Source organism: Camelus dromedarius, unplaced genomic scaffold (assembly GCF_036321535.1).
Source record: "Camelus dromedarius isolate mCamDro1 unplaced genomic scaffold, mCamDro1.pat HAP1_SCAFFOLD_172, whole genome shotgun sequence".
NCBI classification, from domain to species: Eukaryota; Metazoa; Chordata; class Mammalia; order Artiodactyla; family Camelidae; genus Camelus; species Camelus dromedarius.
The window spans coordinates 603971-628858 of record NW_026989779.1 but is presented as its reverse complement, the minus strand read 5'-3'; the positions used below and the strand labels follow the sequence as shown (position 1 = coordinate 628858).

At 41.2% G+C, this 24888-nt stretch overlaps 1 long non-coding RNA gene across 1 annotated transcript; it reads left to right on the top strand.

The window, feature by feature from the left end:
* The first annotated feature begins 62 nt into the window (after positions 1-62).
* On the top strand, positions 63-24621 carry LOC135320636 (uncharacterized). Its single transcript, XR_010379882.1, has 8 exons — positions 63-178; positions 17458-17545; positions 18728-18951; positions 20744-20837; positions 21137-21419; positions 22420-22577; positions 23139-23284; positions 23408-24621. It is a non-coding gene; the product is annotated as an uncharacterized LOC135320636 (long non-coding RNA).
* Positions 24622-24888: the final 267 nt, after the last annotated feature.

Genomic DNA, 24888 nt, shown 5'->3' with positions numbered 1-24888 from the left:
AGACACGACAGTAACATCTCTGCTCATCACTGAGGGCCTCCGTTCCCCCTTGCAGGGTAAGAATGCCGGTGACTCAGTTAGAAGCATGCTTCGAAGCTGTCCGTGTCCTTGCCATCCAGAAGCGGAGCCTGGGAGCTTCCGAATTTCTCCAGAATGCGGTTTACATTCACCTTGACAGGTGAGTGTATGTCCTTTTAAATGTGGAGGAATTATTGCCGTTTCCCTGGAACTTACTCACCACTAGTCTATCTGATTTTCCTGTGCTAGGATTCAGTATAGCCTGCTAAAAATTCTGGAGACAGATATTGAAACCCTGATGAAGAGGATTATTTATTTTATTTCTTTATATGATAGTATTTTACTTTCAAAATTGAGAGTTTTCTGTTCATTGAGGAATTTTTTCGGGGGTTGGAGAATCAACGTTGCTCTTAACCATCTATGTGACCTGTTGCTATATGCCTCTCACCTGTCTTCTGTTCACTTGTGAGGCAGTTCCATTTGTGACCATGTCCGGGTTGTTCATGTTATAAAATATAAAGTCTGTAAAACTACAGTCCCTTTTACTCCGAAGGCATTCCACAAGTACTACTTAAATCTGGGTGTGGTTTTTAGAAGACAGAATCATTAGAACTTGTACTTGCAGGTAGCTAGTGCAAAATCCCCAAATCAATATTCTAGCTTAACATCTAAAATCTTTCTAATCTACCTTGGATATGTATGCATAAGTGAAGCAGTTTGCTAAGAACACAAGACCAGGTTTAGAATAAAGGCTGGTGTAGCTCAGCAGGTCCTCCCATGCTGATGCTCTGCCAGAGGGTGGGGCCAAGGGGAGAGGGCGTGTCCTGCTCTCCCTGAGCTGACAGTTTGATGGCAAAGACCTTCACCAGGTGAAGAACTTGGAGTTTCTTCTAAGAAAAGTGGGTTTGAAAAGAGTCCTAAAAGCGCGGGACTGACACAATTCCATTTGTCTCAAGTAGGGGAGAGCGGCTGTGGGGCCACTTGGGAGACTCGTGATTCCAGGTGGGCAGTGTTGATGGCTTCCACTTGAGCGTTGAGATGGTCAGTGGGTAAAAGCGAACAGATTGAAGACATGTTTAGATGCTAAAAAGGAAAGGATGAATGATGTCTGTGAATTTAGAATGGAGTAATGCCCAGGTTTCTGGGTGGATTAATGAGGTAAATGATAGTCCTGCTGTGCTCTGATGAGGGAAACCTCCAGAGGGAGTTCTGGGGAAAATCTGATGAGTTCAGCTGTGGGTAAAGTGAAAGGCTGTTAGATGTGTGGTCTGGGAGCTCTGGTGAGAGCCAGTAGTGAGTAGGGTGAGGGGAGAGAGACTTTCAAATCATTTTGTCTTGTGAACATACAAATAAGTGTGAACAATGACACACTTAACACCTCTATATTCTGGATTTAAAGCCCTGTAACATTTTGCTATATTGACTGCAGAGGTTCTTAATTTTTTTAACAGAAATAAAATAAATAGAAACAAAATAGTGGAGTTAATGAACATCTTAGAGTTGATGTGTGTCCTTGTATATATTTTGATACCTCATCTGTTTATAACTATAATCTACAAGAAGTTAACTTGCTTAGCATAAGAGTTAAACAGAGGGACGTGAAACACACTGTTGGGGGTTGAAGCTGATCACCTTGGGCAAACTATGTCGCCTCTCTGTGCCTTAGTTGCATCTTCTGTGACTGCCCCCGGGCCCCTCGTCACAGCTGATTTCCTAGACTAGAAGTTGGGAGGGAGTCTGCTGAAGGGAGTAAGAAGTGGCAACTGCTAGGGATACTGAAGAGAGAGACGAAAACTGATTAAAGCCGATAAACTGAGAGCAAATACCCTCAAAAGAGAAAGAATCCCACAGTGTTTTGAGCCACTTAGCATAAGGAAAACAAAATCACGTGGACCCAATTCTCTTGAGCTTTTGAGTATTGTGGGTGGGAGGGTGTCATCAAAAAAGTGTTGAGAAAAGGCCTTTTGGTTTCCCTTGACATTTCCAGTAAGGGTGGGTAGCATAAGCAAAACCCCCCCCCCCGGTTCACAGTGGAAGGTGCCTTTTTGTGCAAAACTGACTAAAGGTTGGAAGCCAGTCTTCAGTGGTGCTGGCAAATGAAGAGACTTCTGGATTGGGTGGGGCACTTGCTGTGACTTCCAGGTGACCTGCTGGCTGGGGACAGTGAGGCGGGCAGTAGGTTTGCAGGGAGACACGGGCATAATGCCTGGCTCTGAGGCTGCTGGTCTGACTAGCAAATCTGGGCACCCACAGTCCTAATGGGGCAGCTCGGGATGTGGCCTGGGACACCTGCTGTGCTGAGGGCGAGAAGAGGGCTTCCCTGAGGGGGTGTCCCTGTGGAGAGTGGAAACGTCCTCCTGCAGGGGAGGAAGAGCCTCTGAGCAGGGTGCTGGATGCACAGGCAAGACCACCCTGAGCACGGAGGGTTTGGGAAGCCGGAAGTCATACGGTGGCCCGAGCAGCCTTGTTCCTGAGAGACTGGAGGTAAAAGAGGCTGTAATGTCAGTCTAGGTTCAGACCCTGTGGTGGGTTATGAGTGACTGGAAAGGACTGGTAAGGCAGGCACGAGAGAACCCTGTGGGCATCCCAGCTGGGGCGTCACACCGGAGGGAGGAGCAGAGTTATAGACTTTGCCACTTATTAGCTGTGTGACTTTGAGCAAGATCACCCCAGTTCTCTCTATATATATCTTCATCTGTAAAGTGACACAGTGACAAGCTCGTGTCATCAGAAGGCTTAGTTTAGCTCTGATCCTCTGTGTCCAGTCTTGTCAGTGCTGCCCTGTGAGGTTCTGCAGCGGCTGCTCTTACCCTGAGATGGGAGGGCGTAGAGGGACATTGTAGCACCCGAGGGCAGGATGGGTTTGCTTTAAAAGCAGACATGTTGCCGCCTGCAGCTGCAGACCTGCAGGCAGTTTGGTTGATGGTCGTGGAGAGAACTTTGGAGGCCTTAGCGTCGTCTTAAGACTTATTTTCACTTAGGGACCGGATTTGCCTTTGCAGATTAATGTTGAAGATTTGGGCTTCTGGCAAAGCTGTTTTCAGAGATGGGTATATACGTAACATATCGTATAAAATAAAATGATTTTCTTAACGTGTGGGACTTTGCAGCTGTTGGGAACATCTCTGTTGCCCTGGTCTCCACGGAGGACACTAGGGGTCAGCAGAGCGTGCGGGAGGGCAGGCAACCCACAGTGCTTTTGCCGGCTGTTCTCCCCAGTAGGGCAGTCTGCTGAGTTGACTCTTCTCTGAGTTTGGTTACCAGATGAGCAGACAGCAAAGTAATGAGTTCTGGTGGGACTGTATAATGACAGGAAGAAAGAGGAACCAGTAGTTTTTCAGGACAAGAAAACGCTTTTGGTTCCTGATCCAGTGTATTCCATTAAAGAAGTGATGAATTGTGTCTGTTCTGGGACTTGATTGAAATACATGTTCAGCCTAAAATTAAGAGTTGTGTTTCATTTGGCGGGAGGACTCGAGCTGGGATGACAGCCTCTCAGATCACTCTGAGGAACTGCTCCCAAGAGGTATGGGAAGAGCTAGGGTATACAGGAGCATTACAACAAAGACCAGGTAGTTGGAACAATAAAAGATTGCTTGTTATCTAAAGAAAGCCAGGTATCTCAAGTTCAAGTATTTAGTGGTTTTCTACGTATGGGAGGAAGCAAACATTTGGACTCACTGAATTCATACTTTAACAAGCACCTAGCTATCTAGGGCAAGTATCCTGTCCTTTCTTATTCTGAGTCTGCTCAGAGGCCACCAATATGATTGGCTGAGAGGCTGGGCTGCAGGCCTGTCCTCGCTGGGGTGTGGCAGTGGCTGCTGATGGCTTGGCTTCAGGATTCTTTGTTTACTGACATGGTTGCAGTATTTTCTTTCACATTGTAGTACTTTCATTCACAGTGCTAACCCTTGGTCCTAAATTCGACCAATACTTTGAGAGACGTTTCATGACCAATTTTGTCCCACGGTGCTAGGATGGCTCATTCCTAGTTCAGGTGAAGTATCTTCTGAGCAGCCATTCAAGGTGTTAGTTTTTTATCAGACCCTGTTGATACTAAAAGTTCTCTGGATCGCCTGTCTTACTAGTCTATTATGATCCAGGAATTGTTTACCCTTCGTTGCTCATTACCATAACTAGAATCACACTATTACAATTATTTTACACAGAGTTATATATTTTATCAATTCCCTCAAGATGTTTAGCCGTCATCAATTTTGTAGACCTAGTTACACATTGGGAAATGTAACAGACAACAAATTTATTATATAGACAGGATATAACTAATTCAGGTAGTAACGTTTATAAAGTCATGAGTAAGAATTTAATAGTCGAGAAGTTATATTTTTGGGTTAAAATTTTCCTTGTGTTCCTGATTGAGTTTGAGTGATCTTATGAGAAATTTCATATGTATGGTCAGGGTCAGAGCAGGTATTAATTGGCCAGGTGAGGTCTCCCACCTTGTAAGATCAATAGTGACCTAAACAGAAGTATAATTTCTTTTTAGAATAATGTTTCTGAGGGCTATCTACTTAGAGCCTTGGAGTAGGGAAACCCACCAAGGTAACACAGAAGTACTAGATATAGGTAATTTACCATAAACTTAGCAGTTGGAGTAGTTCATAATCAAATGTAGGAGAAATTATCAAAGTAATTGGCATACAGGCCTGGTTCTGTGTCTTGGGTCTGCAGTCTTCTTCAGATGTTGTCTTCTTCTCATCCTGACCTGGTAGATTATTCTCCATTTGGGCATTGTTTTAAGGTGAGCAGTGCTCTATAGGCCAGTGCACTGCAGGGGCTCTTTCTGATAGGAAATTAATCTGAAAGTCCGTTTCCTTCAGCTTTGGTGTGTATGGTCTAGTTAAGAGTACCTGATAAAGGGTCCTTCCATTCAGGTTGGAGACAGTTTTTTAAGTCATGCCTGTTCCAGTATGTATAATCCCCTGGCTGCTGGTCATGGGGCATTGGAACTTTACCAAGGATAGATTACTGAGCCTCAGAAACAAACCTAGAGTATTCTTTTCATACTTCAATTAAACTTTACAGCAATGTGACATAACAGCAAGGAATGATCTGGGAAATGTCCAAGTAAATATAGACCTCAATCAACAAAACTAGAAATTAATATCCACTAAAATATAATCTTTTTTCTCTCTAAAGTTACCTTCAGTTTTCTCAAATATAGTCAAATCAAGATTAATTTATTTACAAGCTAAGTCTGATTATTTGAATATATAGGCTTTTTTTAAATTGGCTGTGTTGGAACTTTTAATAAGGACTCTCAGGGTAGAATGTTAATAAGGTTTTCTTAGGCTCAGAATGCCTTGTCAAGGGCTTGTCATGGATTTCTGCCTTACAGATTTAGGTAAATTCTTTTCTCTTTAAAATCCTTAAAATACTTTGAGATTGCTATATCTGTTAGGAGATGATCTTCCTCATTTGTCTGATAGAGCCACTGGGGACCTTAGAGTTTTTAGTCTCTTGAGGGATCAGATAGAGAGAAAAGATAACTGTTCCAAGTCTGCATACATAAGTATAATGTATCAAATTTCTGTGAATCATAACTAGCTTAAGGAGAAGAGTTTCTTTATGTCTGGGAAACAGGTTAAAAGCCAGTAGTATTTCAGACAAAATCAAAAATTATAACCATATTCACCAGTTTACTCAGTCCCATGTAACTAATTCTTTTACTCAGAGTTTTCATTAGACCTTTAAAATTTCTTACCCAGTTTAGTTCAGTGCTATAATTTGAAATTTATTTGAAATCAATAAATCTCCTTGAAGAGAAAGCAATTTGCAAAATCATCAGAAGGAAACAATTAACTGTATATAAATGACAAGTGATTTAAAAGCATGGTTAAACAACGTTACACTATAATCGATAAAGAAAGCTGGTCACTATAACTAGAATTATGACTGGTAACATTTCATATATACCAGAATTTTAGGGAATCCATATAATTTCTAGAATATCTATATTAATAATATTTTCTCATACAATATAACCTAGGAAGATCTATTATTCATTTGACAATACCATGTTATTTAACATGCCAAATGAAACTTACTAGTTTAAAATCTCTCTTTGGGATATTTCAGGGGCCCTCTGTAGCATCCCAAACTTAACTGGAGATTAAAAGAACTTTAATAGAAATTGATATTTGGGGAGCTTGTTAAAAGTTTTCAGAACACTTGGTCAGATAAACATATAGATCACTGTAAAGTAGTTCTTTTTCATTAACAAGAAAATACGTTAAAGGTAAAAGCAGAACAGGTCAGTTATGTGGTATAAGAAGCTTTACAATTTGTTACTGAAAGTGGATTAACATTGTTAGAAAATTTTGTCATCTTAACAGAGAGAAAACCAAATCTAGTCTTGTACCAGATTACTTCTAAGATTCATTTACTTTGCCCAAGTTGATTCTAAACTTAGACAATTCTGACAACGTACAGAACTCTTTCCTCAGGGTTCCTCTTCCACAAGCGTTCCACAGCTTTCTATATCACAGTAGTGTGTCCTTTATTTTCTCTTCCATTCAGAAGTAACCAGCTTCAGAAGAAAGTCATTATTTTTTATTAACAAAATATAATTACATTCATATATCTTCCTTTACACATTTATCTTACTTTCCTAGGATACTGAGATTATAACCTTAATAATAGAGATTATTTCATGGTAGCATCAACCATTTATTAATATTTCTAAACACCTTTAGTTTCTCTGTAAGGGTAAGTTAAATGTTAAATAATTCATATTTCAATCTTATTTTATCTGAAAGTGTCATAGCTATTTAATAAAATCCTATCATTTAACTTAATTTAGCACAAATCTAGAATTTAAAGATACCAAACATTTAGAGAGTATCTTAAACATACATTTTAAAAATATATTTTAAAAATTTACCCAAAGCTCTCATCTCATTTGCATTTAATTTACTTAAAATTTTACTACACCACATTACTATTTTTTTCTTGACAATTCTGCAACAGATATAACAGGATCTTATTTGACTTTCATTAAAACTAGGTACACTGAAGGTATTGTACTTAATATTGATGACTTTAAAGATGTCTATATTAATTAGAACATACTTAAACTAAACAATACCAAGTGTTAACTTAATATTGAATATTTTCCAGTTCACGTGATGCTGAAAGTCAATTTGGTCAGTTTTTATTTTAAAAATACTTAGTTTGTAAGCTCTTATTTTTTTTACGTCAATTAAGCAGAGATCTTTGACTTTGATTTTTTTTTTTTCAGCTGTAGAAATATCTCACATCTATAATGTGTACGCAGGCTTATAAACAGACAAAAGCTAGAGATCTCATAGGTTCACTTTAAAACTTACTTATAAGATAGGTATAATAATAGTTGGAGTAAGCTGAATTTGCTTGCTCAAATCACTAATGCTTACTATTTATGAAACCGACATTTAAGATTTCTTGACAAATGCTGAAGGACGCGTCAGAGTTATGAGTTCTAAAATGCCAAAAATTTCTTGGCCTTAAGTATTATCTCGTTGAGCTAATTAGGCTCAGTCCTAGGTCACTGTTTGCTGTATTTATATTTCTGATCTGCAAGACAAAGACAGACGCTTCCAGTTCCCCAGAGAACTGCTCTGTCACGCAGGTCCAATTGTATCTCCTTAATTGGCTTTTTTGTATCAGTGAGAAGAGATTTAAACAAAGAATTCCATGTTTTAAAACTTAAAGATTTACTTTAGCATGTCTTCCAAAGCTTGCATAAGCTATTTAGTGAGGTCTATTTTCCTTGAGTTGTAAGTTAAACCCAGGGTAAACCTCTTATTTTATTGTCTATTAGCCACTGAATATGAGTTTTTAATTTTAAGTTATATTGGAAGGCTCACGAAACTCTATTGGTTTCCTTTACTTTGTTCAATTAATATTTTCTAAGGGACAGATATGTGCCCAGCCTTATAATACCAAGAAGGGGAAGCGTTTTTCCATTGAAATATATCTATCCCACAATATAATTAAGCAAAAGTTTTATATAAAGCCCATTTAATATACCAATTTTACAAACTTTTATCTCAATTTTATTAAATCTTTTACCTTTAATTTTTATATTTATTAGGTTTAATCAGTAATTCCTATTTCTTGAAGGAGTGTCAGAAGCTTTTTGTGTGTGTGTGTGTGTGCATTGTATCTAATTATATAGAAAAGTCTCTGGGATTCCCAAGTTTCAGCCAAAGTGCTTAGGCCCTTCTCAATTTTCAATTTGATTAATAGGTCTGTTGTCCCAATCATTGATCAAGTATTTCAGTCTATAAATATGTATTTTTTTTAGCTCTATAAATACATATATTTTAAACTGTGCTAAAGCGGACTTGTTTGAACTTTAATGTTGGGGGGCAGTAGGTGATCTCTTTGGCCTTTTTTTTTTTTACTTTACATAGTGTAGTATCAAAACCTTGTATCTAAATCCAAAAATGTCCATTTTATTTATCTCATTCAAAATAACCATATAAAAATATTTATCCATTTGGGATAAGTCCCTTATTTTTTTTTTTTTTTGACATTTTTACAATCCTTTTTCCAGTTATTCAGACTAATTAACATTAATTATTCTAAGTATTTATTAGCATCTCTAAAACCATTGATCGGAAAGGAAAAACACAAATGTAGGTTTTCAAACCAGTTTTTTTTTTTTTAACTAATTTCTTAGGTTAACCATTAGATATATTTTTCTACCTTTAAACTTGATTTTAATAGGTACCAATAAAACGGCTGTTTATAATGAGAGCTCTTTCAACTTTCACCAATTTAAAAGTTTTCCCAAATTAAAGGATCCATCATATGGCCATCAATTTATATATATATATATAGTGATTTTAAACCAATAAGATGAAGAGGCTTTTCCACATGAGAGTGGGGGTGTTGCTTAAATAAAATTCAAAAGTTTACTTTCCAAAAGCTAAAAGCCTTTGTGGTCCAGGCTGATGCAACAACGGTTAAGATGGCAAAATATCTGAAAATTGGTACAATCAAAGGATTTTTGAGAATCCCAATTTATTTGCGTGGCCACAATATGTACACAATAATTGTACCTTTTGTATGTCAGAGTCCAAGGTGTCGTTTAAAAAAAAACAGATATATACATACATACACACACATAAAACACCCAGAGAAAGATAAAACGTTTACATTTCAAGGACACAGGAAGAGAAATCCAAGTTCCCCCTAAAGAGGAATTTGTTCTTATAAGTTCAGAATTCCAAAAAATATTTTATCAGGCCTGGTTAGTTACTTTCAGGGTGAGTTTTTTTTTTTCTAATTCCTAATTAATGTTGTAAGTTTTGTACGTATATAAACCGGGCTAGTGTATTAGTTGGAGGCTGGCAATCTGTCATTTCTTTTTTTTCTGTTCTGTGTTTTTATTTTTTTTTAATTTTTTTTGAAAGTTCTATTCCCCATTGTAAGGTCGGGTTCTCAGAATAAAATTGCTGGTAAGATTTCCTGCAGGGACAACACTATGGCATGAAGTCTTTGCCTCTACCATTCCTGAAAGTTTCTCCGTCACCCGAGAAAGCTGTTTCCAGCCAGGAGAAGGGTCCCATTTTTGGAGTTGAAAGTTTCCTCATAAGAGTTTTACTTTTATTCCGAAAAATTTAATGGAGGTAACCAAATTGAGGACATTAGACCAGCCTCTTACCTAACCACACAGTCCTGAAACCAGTGTCTTTCAACTTGGACCCACTCAGGAAGTTTTCACTGGGTGAGTATTTTCCTGGTATGTTTCCACCAGCCCCACTTCAGACGTCTCCTCAAGGTGGGTGTTTCCTGTTATCTTTCAACCAGGCCCCACCCAGTATGTCTCCACTGGGTGGGTAATTCCCTCCAGTCTCTTTCAACTGGAGGGCCAGGTACCTGGATACACCACCAAATAAAACTCAGGATCATCAACCAATATGGGAGATCAGAGAACCAGGAGAGACTCACCCAAGTTCATTTGGATTCCCCGAGGAGGCAGATGGGCACAAAGTGCCAATGCTGGTACCAAGGCTCTGGTAACTCGGAGAGTTCAGCTGGAGAGAAGTCTGCTCTGGGTCCCTTCCTGGTGTCCAAAACTTTTGACTGTAATACATGTGCAGCCTAAAAGTTAAGAGTTATGTTTTATTTGGTGGGAGGACTCGAGCCGGGATGACAGCCTCTCAGATCGCTCGGAGTGACTGTTCCCAAGAGGTTGAGGATGAGCTAGGATATATAGGAGCTTTAAAACAAAGACCAGGTAGTTGGAAGAATAAAAGATTGCTTGTTATCTAAAGAAAGCCAGGTATCTCAAGTTCAAGAATTTAGTGCTTTTCCATGTATGGGAGGAAGTAAATATATTGACTCACTGAATTCATTCTTTAGACAAGCACCTAGCTATCTAGGGCAAGTATCGTGTCCTTTCTTATTCTGAGTCTGCTCAGAGGGCACCATTGTGAGTGGCTGTAGAGGCAGGGCTGCAGGCCTGTCCTCGCTGGGTTGTGTTGGCAGCCGCTGATGGCTTGGTTTCAGCATTCTTTTTTTACTGACATGGTTGCAGTATTTTCATTCACACTGTAGTATTTTCGGTCACAGAATGATTATGGATAATCTGCAAACTTGGAAAGCAACCGAGATGGAATTACTTCAGGTACCTTCTAATTTAATAAGCCGTGTGCTAACATAAACATGGAGGAAGCATACAAAAGGATTTGGTGGTGTAGGGAAGGTGTTCTGCACATTACAGGAGAAGGCAGAATTCCTTTTCTTTGCGGGCAGGGACGTAAGCCCAACTTTCTTTTCTGTAGTGGTTTCTGAGAACAGTTTATGGTAATTAATGAACATTGAGAAACGGTGGCAAACATTGCATTCAAGAGCTGGCCGGCTGCAAACTTGTGTATTGGACAGGTGGATTTCATAGGCAAGTGATCAGGTGGATGGGAGAGAGATGGAGTCCAGGCCTGGGTCCAGATTCAGGTTTAAATCGCCATTTCATCACCATGGGGACTTGGACTAGAATGTAACCTCTCCTAACCTGTTGGTGAATCTCTGAAACTTGCATGATAATATTCGTTTCTTCCTGGGATTGTTGTAAGTTGCAAAGAATATTATAGCATACATGAAGCACTTAACACACTGGCACTTAGCAGTGTTCACTGTGTGTGGACGTCCCGCTTCGCGTGTGTCAGAGCCGTAAAGGCAGCATTTGTCTGTTGAGGATGCACTGGTAGCCCCTTGAATAGGTTGTGAATTTGGTTATTTCCTGTAATCTCGGTAAATCTGTGTGCCATGGGCAGTTATTTTCATGGACAGATGAGGAATCTCAGGGTAAAGAAGACTGTGTAATTTGCCCAAAGTCAGACCATAATTTTGGGTGCAGGGGCCTCAGTTCAGCATGGGCCCCTGGGCCTTCTGCCCTCTCCTTTCAGCACCTGAGCCAGATGTGTGCTCGGCTGTCTCCCAGCACAGAATATCCAGCAGGGAGCAAGACATACCTGGCCCTGTGCTGCTTGAGCAAAACTCCAGAGGGGAGGCAGTTACAAAAGGGATAAACATAAAAACAGATGACTGCAAACTGTGATCATCTCTGAGAAGGAAAGGAACAGGCCTCGCCTTGCAGCGCTGGGATCTTTCCCGTCGGGGCTGCTCTGGGGGCGTTCATCTCAGCTAAACAAACTCTGCTGCTGCACCAAGGCAGGAAGGCAGGGCGCGTGTGACCAGGTAGACTGGGCCTCGTTGGTCATACTCATTCCCCATTAAGCGGCAGCTGTCATGGGCACTTACCTAGTAAACAGTTGTCGGCCATAATCATCACGCAGTTTGCTTGGTAGTTTTATAGGCCCCACCTTTGAGATGAGGTCATTGATGCTGGGGAGTTTGCTGCATGCCCGTGATCACCTTGGAAATACCCCCACTGGTCTTTCAACCTAGGCTGGCGTGGCTGTCATGCCCCAGCCCTGTGAATGGCATCGTGTAGCTTCTCCCAAGTGGCCCAAATGACTGATATTGATTTTCTTAATTCGTAGGAAATGGTATGTGACAATAGGAGGAAAGGGTAGTAAGAAATTTTTTTGAAAACTAGAAAAAAAATCAATTCTTCCCCAGCTGGGGGAGCGTAAGCTCTGTCACACACCCCACTCACTGCCTGTCACCTCCTCACTGCCGACTCCGTGTTCAGAAGCCACTCTGAGCCTTTGAAGAACATTTTGCCTCATGACATTGTTGACTAGGACCTGCGACCTCTCTGTCCCTGGTTAACAGTCTATTCAAAGCCATTTAAATTTTATGCAGGCTCCTCCGCTCAGATGTAAGAATAGCCTCTTTAAACTTCTTGATGCAGCTCCTTAATGAGGATCTTGTGAAGGAAACCTAGTCAAAACCTGGGATGTATGCACATAGTGACCGTAAACTCAGCAATTTGGGAAGTTCAGAATCAGATGGTTGGGAGACTCAGGAAAGGCTTTTTAAGGTAGAAAGGGGAAAGTGAAAGGATGCAGGCTGTGTAAGACTGAAACATCTGGGTCCCAGCCAGCAAGGCACCTGCGTTCAGAATGGTGGGTGGGGAGTGCAGATTTGTCACAAAGAAAGAATTGGTGGGATGGGAGGGAGGACAGTTAGGTACTTTACTGGGGAAGGAAATAGTGGGCTGAACATTTCCTGGTTGAACAAGAGGACTGTGACATGATGTGTTTGTATTTTGTAGAGAAGGGTTTTGTGGGGACAGGCCTAGGGAGTACGCTCTGTGGCTGGGGAGTCAGCACAACAAAGAAACACAGAGAACCAGGCCGACCCCAGGGCCCCTGCTGGGGGAGAGTCTGCCCGCCAATTCGAGCCCTGGGGGCTGCTTCTGTCCTTTAGCCGGGGCCTTAGAGCTCCCTTCACAACCCAGTCCTGTTGATACAAGAAAAAATAAGTGGGGCATGAGAAGGGCTGTGTCCCAGGCTTTGGTTGAGCCTCTTGGATGTGCCCCGCCAGATGTGGGTACTTGGTTTCATGCAGGAAAGATTTCAAAAGGAAGCCACTGTTGAGTAAAGGTAGATTTATTCAGAGAGATTCATTGAAAGGCAAGAGAAATTCCACGATGTGTGGGGGTTTGATGCTCCGATTAAAAGTAGGTACACACTCCACAGAGTGTGGGCCTTCTCTGAAGAGGGAGAGAGAGGTGTGACTGCTAGGCTGTGCTGTGTTGCTTTTATTCATGTGCTTGGTGGTTTCATATGCTAATAATTAGAAGGACCAGCCTAAGGGCAAGGGGCTGTAATTCCCAGGCAGTTGGCCATTTCCCACCATTTGACCTTTTGTGGCTAGCCTTGGGACTGCCATGGTGCCTGGGGGCGTGTTATTCACCATGTTACTATTACAATGGGTGTATAATGAAGCTCAAGATCTGCTAGAATTTAAATCTCTTCATCCTGAGCCTCAAGGCCTATTGGGGGTTGAATCCTTCACCATTTTGATGTTAATTGCTGTGGCCTTCCTTGAATGGCTGTGCTCTGCTCCCTTCCATCCTGTCTCACTGTGATGACACAGAGAGAGCAAAGGCCGGGCCCTGGCTGTGCTCCTGCATTTAACAGGAGGAGGGGTGGGGTAGGCTGAGGATGACTCTGGGTGGTGTGAAAGATGTTTCAGATTTTCCCACGTGGGACATGGGGACCTGCCAGCAGCCACCACAGATTTATCTCATAGGCATTATCGCTTGTGTCACTCATTTGTTTCTATTTTTCTTTTTTTTTTTAAGTATTTAGTCTAAATTTAATATCAGGTTTTTTTAGAGAAAAAATTCTCTTTTTCTTTTCTTTGGGGCTCTTTTTTGGGGGGTAGGTAATTAGGTGTATTTATCTGTTAGTGGAGGCCCTGGGGCTTGAACCCAGACCCCGTGTATGATATACACATGCTCTAACACTGAGCTCTACCACCCGCCCCTTCATCTTTTTCTTTTTGCTTTAACTGCCAAAAATCTTACAGCTGAATTACTAATTGGCCTTTAACACTTACCCTGACTTCATGGCATCCATTTTTATGACTTTACCTCCCCCTGGTTTCATTTAATTATTGAATCTCCATTTTCTTTTCACTCTCACTTTTGTCTTTTTGTTGTTATGGTTGTTAAGCTGTGTTTAAAAAATTGTTTAAATTCTCTTTTAGCAGGAGGGTGAAAGTAAATAAATATGTAAATAAATATCACACTTAAATGCTTTTATACATTCTAAGCTGTTTAGTATTTACTTAAAAACCGGACTGATATTAAAGTTATAACATTTTTACATTATTTTTTAATTTTTTCTAAAGGTATAACTGATTTAAAATATGATATGTTTCAGGTGTACAATAGTTGCTCCATTTATAGTTATTGTAAATCATTGACTGTATTGCCTATGTTGTAAGATACATCCCTCTAGCGTGTTTACGTTACATGTAGCAGTTTGTATAAGAAAGTTGGGTAACACAGAGTCTGGGGCGTGGCTGTGTCTGACTCAGGTTCCAGGTCACCCTGCCTGTCAGAGCCAAGGCCCTCACTCCTGTCTACAGGGCAGCGAGTGGAGGCAGCTCTCATAAGCGCTGGTACCAACTTCTGAGTCGCAGTGACAACAGTGACTGTCTGTGGACTTGCAAAGTGTTGTTCCAGGAGATTTACATGCATTTCTTCATTTATTATTTAAAGCCCTCCTGTGAGGAATCGTTTTATGTTTTTAATGAATAATACACTTTATTTTTAATTTGATAGACTTCAAACTTCCGGAAAATTTACAGGAGTAGTACAATGAACACTTAGATACACTTCACCTAAAAGGGCAGTATTTGTCCTTTTGTGTCTGGCTTATTTCAGCATACTTTTTTAAGGTTCATCCATGTTGTAGCCTGAAACAGTAATTTATTTTTTGGTTTAATAATATCTTTTTTCTTTTTTTTTTTGTTTTTGGTCTATTTAAAAATAGTTTCATTGAAGTCTAGTCAGTTTATAATGTTGCATCAGTTTCTTGTTTACAGCACAACACTTCAGTTATATAGGAATATACATGTATTCATTTTCATATTCTTTTTCAACATAAGTTACTATAAGATATTAAACATATTTCCCTGTACTAAACAGTATAAACTTGCTGTTTATTCTATACAAAATCAGTATCTGCAAACCTTGAACTCGCAATTTATCCCTTCCCACACCATCTCCCCTCTGGTAATCATAGTTTGGTTTCTATGTCTCTGTGTCTGTTTCTGCTCTGTAGATAAGTTTCTCTTTCTTTTTTTTTTTTTTTTTTTTTAAGATTCCACATATGAGCGATCTCGTATGGTATTTTTCTTTCCCTTTCTGGCTTACTTCTCTTAGAATGACATTCTCCAGTTCCATTCATGTTACAGCAAATGGCATTATTTTATTATTTTTTATGCCTGAGTAGTAGTCTATGGTATAAATATACTGCAACCTCTTTATCCAGTCATCTGTCAGTGGACATTTAGGTTGTTTCCATGTCTTGGCTATTGTAAATAGTGGTGCTGTGAACATTTGGGGGAAAGTGTCTTTTTGAATTAGGGTTACTTCTGGATATATGCCCAGGAGTGTGATTGCTGGGTCATAGGGGAAGTCAATTTTTTGTCTTTTGGTGAATCTCCATACTGTTTTCCACAATGGCTCCACCAAACTGCATTCCCACCACAGTGTAGGAGGGTTCCATTTTCTCCACAGCCTCTCCAGCATTTATTGTTTGTGAACTTCTGAATGATGGCTATTCTGACTGGTGTGAAGTGATACTTGATTGTAGTTTTGATTTGCATTTCTCTGATAATGATATTGAGCATTTTTTCATGTGCCTATTGGCCATTTGCATGTTTTCATTGGAGAAAAGTTTCTTTAGCACTTCTGCCCATTTTTGGATTGAATTGTTTATTTTTCTTTCTTATCAAGTGTAAAAGCTGTTTATATATTCTGGGAATTAACCCCTTGACAGTCTCATTTATTGTAAATATTTTCTCCCATTCCATAGGTTGTCTTTTTGTTTTGCTTACTGTTTCCTTTGCTGTGCAAAAGCTTGTAAGTTTAATTAGACCCCACTTGTATATTTTTGCTTGTATTTCTATTGCTTGAGTAGACTGCTCTAGGAGAACATTGCTGAGATGCATGTCAGATGTTTTGCCTACGTTTTCTTCTAAGAGGTTTGTATTGTCTTGTCTACATGTTTAAGTCTTTAAGCCATTTTGAATTTATTTTTGTGTGTGCTGTGAGGGAGTAGTCTAACTTCATTGATTTACATGCAGCTGTCCAGTTTTCCCTACACCATTTTCTGAAGAGGCTGTCTTTACTCCATTGTATGTTCTCACCTCCTTTGTCAAAGATTCAATTTCCAAAATTTTTTGGGACTATTCTTGATAATTTTTTTACCCATTCATTGATGGATGTATATTGTTTGTAACCTTTGGCTACTCTGAATGATACTGCCATGAATATTGATGTGCAAGCTTTTGTGAGAATATGTTTTCATTCTGTTGGCTGCACAGTTGGCCCGCCATAGCTGTAGTTTCCACTTCATGGATCCAGATGGCTGGTTGTAAAGGGACTCGAACATCATTGGATTATGGAATCCAGGGTGGTGGATTCCTGAAACCAATCCCCCGAGGATACTGAGGGATGACCCTATATGTAGGAGTAGAATTGCTGAGCCATATGATAACACTAAACTTTTGAGGAAACACCAGACTTTTACAAAGAAGCTGCACCATTGCCCCTTTCCAATGGCTGCATATTGAGGGTTCCGTTTCCTCTGCCTCCTGACCGACATTTGTTATTGTCCGTGTTTTGATTATAACCATCCTAGTGGGTGTAAAATGAGATCTCATTTTGATTTTGATTTGACTAGTGATGCTGAGCATCTTTTCATATGCTTATTGGCCATTTGTGTATCTATTTAATTCCTTGGTAAATTTAAAAATTGGGTCGATTTTCTTTGTATTGGTCAGTTGTAAGCATTCGTTTTATATCCTGGATACTAGTCTCTTATTAGATATATGCTTTGCAAATTTTTTCTACTATTCTGCAGATTGTCATTCCACTTTACTTTTTTTAAACATTAAGACAATTTCTTTATAGGGGAGGTAATTAGATTTATTCATTTATTTTATTTATTTATTTATTTTTTGCCAAGCATGCACTCTATCACTTGAGCTACCCACTTCCCCTTTCATTTCACTTTCTTGATGATATCTTTTGTAACAAGTGGTTTTAATTTTGATGAAGTCCAGTTTATCTGGTTTTTTTTTATCACTTCTGCTCTTGGTATTGTATCTAGGAAACCATAACCTATCCTAGGACCACAAAGATTTATACTATGTCTTCTTTTAGAAAGTTTATAGGTTTAGATTTTACGTTTCTGTCTGTGATCCATTTTCAATTAATTTTTATTTGTTATATACAATAGGGGGTTTCAGATTCTAAATTCATTCTTTTGCCTGCAGATACCCAGCTTTCCCTGCACCATTCATTGAATAGACTATTCTTTCAATGGAGTGTTGTTGGCACCCTTGTTGAAAACTGACTGTAAATGTAAGTTTCCCCCCTGGAATTTTTACTGTGTCTCATAGATTTATGTATCCAAACTTATGACAGTACCATAATGACTTCAGTACTATAGATTTGTAGTAACATTTAAAGTGAGTCCTCCCACTTTGCTCTGCTTCTTCAAGATTGCTTTGGCTGTCCTGGGCCCCTAGCACTTCCATATGAATTTTGGGATCAGTTTTTCAATTTTCGCAAAGAAGTCAGCTGGAATTTTGATAGCGATTCCACTGAATTTGTAGATCACTTTGGGGTGTCTTAACATTTTTAACAATATTGTCTACTCTTCCATGAACATGGGATGTCTTCCATATATGTAGATCTTCTAAAATTTTTTCAGTGATACTTCAAATTGTTCAATGTACAAATCTTGTAAATTTTTGTTAAATGTATCTCCCATTTTATTTTTAATGCTGTTGTAAATGGGAAGGCTGAGCTTCTTAAGGGTGGGACTATATATCAATTTGTTTATTTCTAGGATTCCTACACATCAAATACACTAGGTTTATATTTGCTACATAAATCTATCCACAACTCTTCCCTCACATGTGTTATAAAAAACCAAGACCCAGGTTAAACTACCTCAACACCTATGTGGAAGTGAGAAATGAGACCCTTGGGTGGGGCTTTGTGCAGATGATACTGAGAACTTATTTAGGATGGCTTCATCTTAATTTCTTTTAAACAATCCTTTCAGTGTATATAGTCAGATACATTAAGAACATGCCCTTTTGATGTACAGAGGAGCTAAGACTATCATTTTCAAATAATTTCTAGTGAGAATGTTGTACTTGAAACCTAATTTGTATCTATCTTTGAAGATTTATGTTTCAGGAGCTTTGACTAAAGAACACCTGTCTTTATTCAATAACGACAACTAAATGCTCAAACAACATGTAAGAGTTTGAGCTGTAACTGGAGGCAGCGCTTACCTCTCCCAATACACTTGTGCTGATCTGCTCAAAGGGGTTCGTCCAACTGTTTGTCAGTAGTCTGTTGGACAAAGCCATAAAACATTGATTTAAGGATGCTGGAATGCAACATATTCTTATTAATACTAAGTAAGCCCATATTGAGTGCTTACTGTATGTTGGGAATTGTCCCTCAGTCTCACATGAATTTTATTTCTCTGAAAACCTTACATATTTCCTTGCTATTCCCACTTTACAGATAAGGAGACTGAGGATTAAGTCTTCTCTCTTTTTGGGGGAGCTCATTATCAATGACTGGAAGTTGTAAGGAAAAAGATATTGATTCATCCTGAGAAAACATTTTTCTGAGAGTCAGCATTGAAGAGGGTGACCACTGAAGAGGGTGATCATTGTTCGAGTGAGACGAGCCCCGTGTTGTACGGAGTCAGCATCCCAGTCCTGGACACGGCACTGTGCTGCGTGGTGGGTGAGGCGGCGTGGCCGCACAGGGAACGAGGATGCCGGGCCGTTGGGCTGTGCTCAGGCCCGGTGGGGCTTTCTCCTAAGGGCAGTGGACCGTCATTGACAATTTAAGTAGGGGAGTGGGGTGCTCTCATAGATCACTTTTGTGTTTGTAGAATGCTTGCAAACATTCAGTAGGCTCGGCAGAAAGTGATGTGACGAATCAGAGTAGGGTGGCTGCAAGGTGTAGCAGTGTTCAATTTTCAAGTGGTTTTCAGTCCCATGTTTGTGGCTCAGTAGCCGTGTCACTTTGGTTGACGCACTCAAGGAAGTGAAACAATTTATCTAATCAATTGAAGCAGTGATGTACCCAATTCCCAGGACTGTTGTGGAGATCCAGTGAGATAACATTCGCACAGTGTGCAGCATGGTCCACAGCCCAGAGTCAGTGCTGAGGGAGTGCCTGTGAGTACCTGGTAGGTCAGGTGTGGGTGGTGGGGCTCGGTGACTGAGGAAATCTGAGCCCTGAAGGAGGGGTCCAGTCACATCTGTGAGTGATGGGCCTGAGCTGGGAGGGGCAGAGAGACCTTCCCTCCCAACCAGGGGCCCTGGGCAGGACGGCTATGGGAGGAGCACCGTGAAGTCAGCTCTTTGCAGGTGGAGTTTGAGTTGCCCTTTAGACATCTAAGTGCAGTGTCACGAGCTCACAGAGGAGGTCTGGTCCCAGGCAGTGAATTTTCCTATAATCTCAATCCCTGAGGACGTCGAGGTATTGATCACTGAACGTGAAGACATACTTTACAGGACAAGTGAATAGTAGTATCATCTCTGTCATCAAAGCTCACGTCTCTTTATTCATCACCCACTTTGTTAATTGGATACTAACAGGGCAGTTCTTCACCGCCCTCCCCTAGGCTCAGGCTCCACAGCAAAGAGCTGGTGAGCCTCCCTCTTTTCCAGAAGACACATTTAGCTGGTAGCCTTCTATACCTCCCCAGACTTAGAATTTTAATTTGTCGTTTTAATTCTATTATCTGTTGGTCATCTCCTGACAGGAGAGACGTTTAACTCATGGTCATGTTTCAATTAGCTGTTACTGAGAATTGCTGATCTGATCCATAGTGTATGTATTATATTAATTTGTAGAGTACTTATCATTTTTCTTTCTTTGCCCTTAAATTTTGTTTGCCCCTTCAAGTTACTATCCTATTTTTGGCCTTATTTTTTTTAATTAAAAAATGTGTGTTAGTAGCTAAGAAAACAAAAGCAAAGAAACAATGCACATGATACTTAAATTTAGAAAATATCTATTGTGTTTTCTGTCTCGGCAATGGAGGGATCTAGAAACTCGTGAAAACGTTCATTACACAAGTTCCTTAAAATGCTGATTAAGAAATAAATCCTTCCTTCCTCATCTTTCACGCTGCACAGCTAATTTTCAAGAAAGTGAGGGGAAATCCTCAGAATCCAAGTCATACCAGAAAGCAGGGATTCTGGGAGATACGCGAGCCTTAGAAGCCCTGGGGTGCCTGTTGGCTCCTGAACTGAGTGTTAGTTGCCCTGGCAGGAGGGCGGGAGGTGAGCCCCAGGCCTCTCACACTGGGAGTTGGAAGGCTCATCCTATGTAAGGCCAAGCACATCCTGAGAATCCTGTTTAATAAAGGGTGAATTAGAAAGAAAGAAAAATATCATTCCTCAAGGCAAGAAATTAAGGAAAGTCAATTTTTGGGGAAGCAGGGAAAAATAACAAATCCAAAGTAAGGATTTAGTTTAAAGCTGTTCTGGCATGAGAGTGACCACAATCTCCTGGCAGAAAATCACAGCTCCTCCCGGAATGAGAAGTTGTGTTTTGAATGAATCAGTGAACAGCCATTCCGAAAAAGGCCTCCTGAGTCTTCTGGATCAAGGTACTAGACCCAAACAGCTCTCTTCCAAGGTCTCATTTAAATAACCAGAAAGGTTTTAAAGGAAAGAAGCCATAATCATAGTTCTAATTATTGACATTAGTATATGCTAGGATCAGAGAGGACTATGGAGTTGTCTCCTCTTTTATGGACCTTACTTTCTGTTTGACATATTTGGGGAGCTGGGTGGAGGGAGGTTTTAGTCTCTTGCAATTAGCCAGGAAAGGAAATTAAGAAAGCAGTGAAGGGTGGGTGACATTTTTAGCTGAGGACTGTCCTGTTCAGTTGGCTTTTAATTGCAGGCTCGATGAGTTTTCACTGGAGGGAATTGATCTTACAGAAGATGGACTTAACTCAGGCCTCTTCAGAATGGACAAATGAACCTGGAGAAAGACAGTCAAATCTGTGCAGACATTAAAGTCCACGTGAACGTGCTGTATCCCTGAGCCAAAGATTGGACATTAGGCAGCACTTCTTGAGGACAGAGGAGTGGTTTTTAAGGTTCTCCAAGAATGAATCCCAGGGAACCGGGATGGCCAGTTGTCAAACTGTGACTTTGCTCTTTGGACGGTGTGCCCACCAAAGGTATTCTCCGTTTATTAGTTTTCATTTCTCTTAAATACATCTCAGGTGATGAGGACGTGGGCACAAGCATTGGACGCCATGTCGAGGTGACTTTGGATACCTGCCTAGAAGTGCGGGCACAGCTGCGGCTGCGTCGTACATCTTGCCTCCAACCCCGTTGCCCGGCTCCGTGATCACGGCAGGGTGGTTCCTTGATGACCTGTCCGTCTCCTTTGTGACATTGTAACCCACCAAAGACCGGAGCGTATTAGCTTGGCTTTGTTCTTTTCCATCCTTCTCTTTGAATGGACTGATAGTGGACCCAGTTGTGTTAGCAGATGTTTTACAAGTAGGGCTCTCAGTACAAACCTTGTAATCCCCGCTGTGTGATCTAGAGAAGAAAGTTACATTCTTTCCAAATTGTTTTGATGCACTTATGTGGGAAAATGGTGTACGTTTGAATATGTATTTCCTCTCTGAATCATCATGGCTAGAGATGAATTTGGGCAGACATGGAATGTATTTTCTGTATTTGAACTGTATGGTCCCCTAAATTCTCCCCAGCTTTTTAAAGTCATCACTGGAGTGCTACCTCCAGAGTTTTCCAAAGCATCCACCACTGCCTGTACTTCAGACACTGTGAGTTTCCAAGTTGGAGAAGGCTGCTGGCTGGTGAGGCATTCTCTGGCACATCTCTGGCTGGCTGATGTGGGCTTAGCACCCAAGACTTGGCAGACAGTAACTAACCACGATCACTTCCATTTCTGGGACACTCATTAAGGATTTTAGACGTATGCTAGTGGCATACGTTATTTCAATTAGTTTTCCCAACAATCATAATTAGATTTTTTCACCTGTATTAATATGTAAACTGTCAAAGTGAGTGACGTGCAGACTTTGGACAGGAACACGGGTCTTTCTGATCCCTGTCTCTGTTCCCTCCCCGGCCTATCCTTCCAGATGGCCAGGAGACTCTTCCTCAGTCTTGAGTTTCCTGCTGATATTACCATTCTGTTTCTAGGAGAGGAAAACAAGTCTAAACTTACTTTCCAGTTGAAAATGGAATGGAGAGTTAACGCTGGAAGCCGGGAGAGTCTTTCCTGTGATGAAGTGGTCTCCGAGCCACTTCCACTGGGACGTCACGTCACTGTCTGGGCCCCTTGCACAGCCTGTGCACAGGTGACAGCACAGATGTGCCGAGCAGTCCTCCCGGACAGGGCATTGGGTTGGAAATGAGTTTGGGTATTTGGTTTCATTACATAGGTTTCTGAAGGCCTTGGCCTGGCACTTCGAGTGGGACCATTCCCTGTCCCACATACTCGTGCTCTGGGCCCGTGCAGACCTGATGTGGCCTCAGCCTGAGGCTCAGGGCCCGTGGTGAAGTGGAGCATTTTAGTCCAGGGTCTGTGGAGGCTCTGACAATTCTGGGTCATGGGACATTGTTCAGGATGATAATAATTCCTCCCCGAGTTTCAGATTTCCTTGCCTGTGAGCCGGGGTAGTAATAGTTTCTGAGATGATTGTAATGATTCAGTAAGGGGCGCAGCGTGTGCTGGCAGGTAGCTGGTGCTTAAGGAGCAGAAGTCGCAGTCACTCTGTCAGCCTCTCACTGTGTGCTCTGTGCTTTGAGAAGATGTGTGTTTGGTGAAAGTCCTGCCCAAATACTAGGGTCTAGATGAAATGTTGTTCCTTTACTTTCCCTTTCTTTTGCTCCTTCCTTTCTCTGCGTCTCATGTGTAGGGAGCAGATTCCTCTGTTTCAGGGAATACAGGCCTTTCTAGGAAAAGGACAGGATGAACGTGGAGAGGTGGGGCCGGAGGGGGTCTGGAGCATCTGCACAGCGCTGCTTCCCTGCATTTCTGCATCCGGTCCCATCAGTGCACGAAGTCAGCCTTCCTCTTCCTTCCTGTGTCATCAGGTCTCTGTTTTATGGGAAAACCTTTTTTACGTGTCTTTTTTCACTTACATGTTTCGTTCAGATGCTTGTTGCTTTTCTCCCTGTGCTTCAGCGTTCCTAGGAGAGAATTCAGCAGTGCAGCATCCTCTCCGAGCTCTATGAGTTGATCGGCTTCCACTGCAAGTCCGTCTTCTTCAAGTGGGTGGCCCCCGTGCAGCGCGCGGCCCCCGGCATCCCGGAGCCTGGCGGGAAGGCCTGCTACCGACTCCTTCTGCAGACGCTTCCTGGCTACATTCTGTCACTGATTCTGCAGGACTTCAACAAAGGTTTTGGAACTAAAACATTGCTTCAGTCCGATTAACCATGCCTTGTTTGGGCCCTGCTCTCCTGTCTCATCAGGGTGAATTGTGATTCGTGTAGAACAGGACACAGCAGACTTTTTTCTGTCAAGGGCTTGGGAGTCAATATTTCAGGATCTGCAAACCTCCTAATCTCTGGTGCAGCTGCTCAGCTCTGCTGTTCAGACGCCAGAGCAGCCGGACATTCCACACACCCACAGAGCTTTATTCACAGCAGTGGCTGGGGCTGGATTGGGTGTATGAACTGCAGTTTGTCCCCACAGCCTCCTCACTATTGACGCCTGCACCTGAGCGTGCATTTGCGACAATGGGTGAACCTACACTGACACGTCATCATCACCAAGAGCCCATATTTGACACTAGGATTTACACTTGGTGGTGTGCACTCTGTGGGTTTGGACAGATGTAGAATGACACGTTTCTACCATCACAGCATCATACAGAGTAGTCTGTCTTAGTGACCCTAAAAATGCTCCGTGCTGCACCTCATTCATTACTCCTTCCCCTCTAGCCTCTGACAGCAACTGATCTTTTAGTCTCTGTGGTTTTGCCTTTCCCAGAACACCATACAGTTGGAATCAGACAGTTGCGGAACCTTCCCAGATTGGCTTCTTTCACTTAGTAATATGCATTTAAGGTTCCTCCATGTCTTTCCATGCCTTGAAAACTCATTTCATTTTAACACCATAAATAGTCCATTTTCTGCCTGGACCATAGTTTATTTATCCATTCACCTACTGAAGAACAGCTTAGTTGTTTCTGAGTTCTGGTGATTATGAATAAAGCTGCTATTAACATCTGTATGCAGATTTGTGTGTGGACGTAAGTTTCCATTTTGTTCAGTAAACACCAAGGAGCACAGTTGCCAGATCATATGGTAGGAGTACGTTTAGTTTTGTAAAAAATTGCCAGACCGTCTTCCAAAGTATCTGGGCCATTTTTCATTCCCACCAGCAATGCAAGAGAATTCCTGTTGCTCCACATCCTCACTAGCATTTGGTGCTGTCAGTGTTCTGAGTTTTGGCAGTTCTGACAGGTGTGCAGTGATACCTCACTGTTTCAGTCTGCAGCCCCTTGATGACAGATGCTATGGAGCATGTTTCCATAGACTTCTTTGGCATCTAGTTTCCTTCTATGTTGAGGTGTGTGTTGAGGCATTTTGCTCATTTATTAAGCAGGTTATTCATTCTTCTTGTTGAGTTTAAAGAGATTTTGGTGTATCCTAAATATCAGC